This window comes from Apus apus, chromosome 4 (genome assembly GCF_020740795.1).
Source record: "Apus apus isolate bApuApu2 chromosome 4, bApuApu2.pri.cur, whole genome shotgun sequence".
NCBI classification, from domain to species: Eukaryota; Metazoa; Chordata; class Aves; order Apodiformes; family Apodidae; genus Apus; species Apus apus.
The window spans coordinates 63,849,840-63,855,256 of record NC_067285.1 but is presented as its reverse complement, the minus strand read 5'-3'; positions in this window follow the sequence as shown (position 1 = coordinate 63,855,256).

Genomic DNA, 5,417 nt, shown 5'->3' with positions numbered 1-5,417 from the left:
TTGTATTTACTGTGAGACAAAACCTTCATTAGCTTTCACCCATTATTTGGAAAAGTGGATTTCAAGGCAGTTTCTGTACCTTTAGGACAATGATATCAAAGCCACTTGGTATTCTGTAACTAACTAAATATGCTTGACTCATAAAATCTCGTTTCATGTTTCTTCTAAGTAATTGTTTTTTTCACTCTTCAGCAGCAGGGGAACTCCACTGTGCATCCTCTCAAGAACCAGCCTACCCTAAGACAACTGCTTTCATTTCTCCAATTTACTGAGGCTAACTGAATATAAATTGATTTTCTTCTTGCTTTTGATTGTCTATACCACTACTGTTCTACATAATAAAATCTCTGGTATAATAACTAAATGCTTTTATGGAACAGGATTACTAGTTATGATTTTCTTTTTAATGGCTAAGGTATTGCCAAGACCAACTCCACAAAGCACCATGTGGTTAATTTCAGAAAATTAATAAGTTCAACTATATTTTCTTAGCAAAAAAAATCATTATGGGCTCCTTCTCAGCACCTGTGAAGATGGTAAAGCAGTAATGCAGAATGGGGTATACGTAGCTGCCACCAGGAAACAGTGGCTGTGAATGACAAGGTAAGGCCAACAGAGACAGCAGAGTTGAGGTGATCAGGGTTTGGAGTTTCTGAGAAGCAGTATGTTTTTGATCTCAGGCAAGAGCTACTCATATATGTTGTTTTTCCGTCTATGCAAGGTCTGGATTTTACTGCTGGAGAGTCGCATCTTTTCCACATTCATGTATGTGTTGCTCCCAGTGTCATTAACATATACAAAGGCTACAGAAAACAATGGACAGATTGTAACCACTCTTTTTTTTTTTTTTTCTTTTTTAAAGAAGGCAATACAGAATCAGGAAGAGCTTCTGATTATATTAGCTTTTGGGATGTTACCAGTCTTCACAGCTTTTCTAAAGGACAGCTAACAAATACAGACAGAAGGCTCATATTCTGACGGTTTCTTGCCTTCTTCTGCACAGCCATTTCATGTCATTGACTTACTTTCCTTATCTGTAAGCTATGCTATTTACACAGAACCCCTTTTATAAAACAGTTTGGGATCTAGGTCTGAAATGAGTACATGAGAATTAAAAAGTTCAGTCTGAAGCCAACACATTCACTTCATATAAATCGGATTTTATAGGGACAATCACAACAGAAATATTTTATATTCAAAACTCGTAGAAAAATCCAATTAAGCACAGGAACAAGGGCAGTACATGACAGTGAGGTTGGGTTGTTTTTCCAGTATTGTTATTCCAATATTGTTTTTCCAATATTTCAAAATTACCTTTTTTTCATCTATCACGAGCTAAGATTCCAAGTTAAAAGACCAAGCAAGATACCTAATAATCAGTGGGAAATTAACAACTATTTGTGGAGGTAGTTAAGGTAAGGTATTGGACTGGAATTAACCAGGGTGAAATAACTGCAAGGATTTACTCATCTTGTGCACAATTTTCAGATACAAAACCCTTGTTTGTGATTCAGAGAAAGAAAACAAGAATGTTTTTCCAAATTTTTTGATCTGGAGTTTGGTCTAAAGAAGGACTTATCCAAGAGTTATACTAAGCAGCGTTGGTAAGAAAAAAGCATTTTTCTTACAAATAAACTCTACTTTCTATTCTTTCCTTGCACGTGTCCTGTATAAAGAGTTGCTTCTTGAGCAAGAGAAGTTACTTACTATCTTCATTAGCACAGCACTCATAATGTGTTTTTATGTACATTCTCTTTATTTTCTTGCATAGAACAGACACACCCCAAAAAGCCCCCTCCTAAAATATGGTGACTCACCAGCCTCCTTAATTTCTAGAGGGAATAGAAAGAGCATGTGGAATATTGAGCACCATGAAGCCTGCCATATCATTGTTACAGATGCTATCACTCATCTGCATCAATACCTCCCAAAGCCTTTTGTCACATACAAACAAAGAATGCAAATGACACAGTCACAAGACAGAACAGCTTTTTGAGTGTGGTACAGACACCCAGGTCCCTCTTATATACTGTAATTTGCCTATACTCTGCTTTTTTGATTTAGCCTTCTATCTTGAAGAATGTAACAATTCTTAGGTGAAGTTGTTTGTTCTCAAGAGTCAAGAACTGTTATCTTTCTAAAGGAAATAAAATTTGGGTCCTATGAATCTTTCATAGCATTTTCGCCCAGAGCAGCAGTTAATAGCTACATTATGGAGAATTACATTATCTCCTAAATTCACATGCTATCCCTAAAATCAAATTACATCTTTCCCACAGTTCACTTCCTATGCCATTCAGTATCTCCTATTCTTACCACAAACCTTAAATGCTGTAGTACTTAACTTTAAAATGGAAGAAGATGTAGAAATTGTGAAGGGTTTTTAAAAATTAGAATAAAGCATTATGATCATAGTAAGGACTGCAACACATGTAAATACATTATCTTCTTCAAAAGTACTGTATTAAGCGGGGAAAAGATTATATCAGCTACAACAGAAATAAAGTAGTGATTACTAAAATTATTAAAATGTACTTTACCTTTGTCAGGTGCATAATCTCTACTGCTACCAGACTTACTCCTTTCTGTCTAGTTTTCGTTTTAGCAACCTTTGTCAGCTTGTCACACCTGTACATACTTAATTGAACTGCAAGATAAGGACAGCAGTTTATTCTCAAATCTTAGAGACATAACTTAAGCATCACATATTTTAAGAGCTGGTAAGGCAGCTACAGCGTTCTTGGAAATTTTGGGATATTATAGTAAAATTAAAAAGCTAGAATATGCATTTGGTGAATATGCAGAAATTTAATGTTTTCCTGGCACCTACCAATCTATAAAGAGTAGCTGCCTGCAGAAGGATAATCCAAGTCAGTTTCCTCTTTCATATCTATTTCTGATTTTTTAAATAAACCAAGCATTTCTAGAGACAATTTTTCTCTATCTTCTTTTCCTTTAGTAAAACTTCCATTGAGGAATTAGGAACAATTTTGATCCTTTGGGAAATGGCCTCACAGCATTTGTACATTCTTGAACCCATCACACAGGCTGGAAGTTCAAACACCTGAAGATTGCAACATACCCAACGAATCGACCAGAGATGACTGGCTCCCAGTACTGTAGAGAGTGGGACTTTTTGTCTCCTGTTATATGTTGATGTTCATACAAGCAGATTTCCGTCTAAGCAATTCTCACTTGACTTAAACTGTTCATGAGCTCATATTTAAGTTTCAAGGGCTCTGAAAGACTTCTTGAATTCTACTGCTTAGCATTTCTGTCTAGAGATAAAGGAATTATGTGTTCAATCCATGCTTCTAAATTTAGAAGTTAAAACTTGGCTCAACAATGTTTGCTCCTGTAAATGGCTTCACTAGAACTGCACAGAGTAGAAAAACAATCATCTAAGATTGCTTCCTGTCTGGTCCTGAGCCTCCTTCAAATTTACACAGATGAGGTGCTACAGTGTAAGACAAAACAACATGCAAATACAGAAACCTGTTCACCTATATACAGGTAAAACCAGTAGTTTCTTCTGTGACACAGAAATTAGCACATACAATTGATTCTCTATGTGTATCAAATAGATGTTTTCACTGCTATCATTAGCACAACTGAATGCAATTTGTGCATGTTTTAAGTCATCTTTAAACTATGTAGATAAGGTTTGCAGCTCTTCTAACTAAGGCAATGCAAAGCTTCAGGCAGGCTATAGAACTTGATGGAATAGTAGGGCCAGTACTTCAACATACAGAAGACCAACATTAGCTCCACATTACTGTTAGAATGGGGCTGATACTTAATTTAGCTGGTTATAGTTGAGCCCAAATTTATCATTTGATACTTTAAATCTCTATTCAGTAAAGAACTAATCAAAAGGTCAAAAGCAGTAACATTGAAGTTTAAGTACCAATTTAACTTTTCCATTCATTTTTTCTGAAATCATAGACAGCAATTGTGTGTCACAATTTGACAGGTTTCTCCCATAGACCATTTCACTTCCTGTATATCCTTTCAACAAGGGATCAGAAGAACTCCGGGGTTTATCCTTTGTCCACATTGTTGCTATTTACATGCTTTTAGCTCCAAAATAAATTGTTCCCTTTTTTACTGTCTTTTACAGGTGTGGGGGTTTTGTGGTGATGGTTTTTTTTTCCCCAGCTCCAGTGAAATTCACTGAAGTGTGTCTGGGGTCATGAACCACATCATGAAAAAAGAGGAAACTTTATGACAGGGATCTGTTTAAAACCATAAGCTTTCTTTGACAGTTGCCAACACAGAGTATCTTCCCTAGCCCATGTTAGATAACATCTAACACTACAAATCAGAAAAATTGCCCTAAGGAAATAACAAATACAAAATCATATAAGAGCCCTCTGAAATTACATTATACACAGAATTATCACAACTGTTGAAAAGAAGGCTGAAGAGATGGCAGAATAAAAGATTAACAGGTAACGATAAAATGAAAGAGAATATTATAATCTTTCCCTCAATTCATTGTAAAACTTTTGAGGAGTAACTTACTGCAGACTTGTCACAAAACAACATTTTTTTGAGTGTTTGCTCATGCTTCTTCCTCCCTAGATGTATCAGCAAAATCTAGGAAATCACTGGCAGTCCCAGAATTAGAATTGTTTTTGTATGTACTGGACAAATATAACAGCAAAGATGATACAGGCACACCAGTTCATACAGAAATCAAAACCACTTTCTTACCTACTAAATATTCCACTAGCAGAAAAGGCAATTTGGCTTCTGACTAAGGCCTGTCCTGAAAGCCAGACTCTGTTCCATCTACTAGTCTGCTCTGTGACCTAAAAGTAGGTTATGTCAATGACTTGTTTGTCTCAGTTTTTCCTCCCTAGGAAGATAAAAAAAATGAAGTCTCTCTTGCCATGTTTGGATTTAAAAGTGAAAAGTACCACACAGGTGTATTATTACAATAATCTGGTTAATCAGGAATGGTCAAATGATATTTAAAAGGCAATGAACATTCATAGTTACTATAATACATACACAAGAGCAGCATTTACAAACAGCTTATATCCTAGGAATCAACAGAAGAAATAATTCAAGGCAAGAACACTGAGTGCGTGGATTCTTCTTTACAGAAACTTGGAGGACATTAAGTGACTAGTACAGACTTTTTCCCTATAGCAAATATCATAGATGAATATAATTACATTTTAACTTAAAATGTATTTTAAAATAATTATGATTTATAATTACTGTGCAGTTTGCCTTAAAGTTTTTATCAAACAGATGCCTAAATAAGTTATTTTGTTCCTATGTAATTGCAGATGAGATTCAAGTAAAGTATTACAATAAATCCTTTATCTGATAGAAAATATATTTAATAGTGAATTAAAAATAAATATTTGTTCCTTCCTACTGTCAGGAAGTGTGTTGAAGAAAGA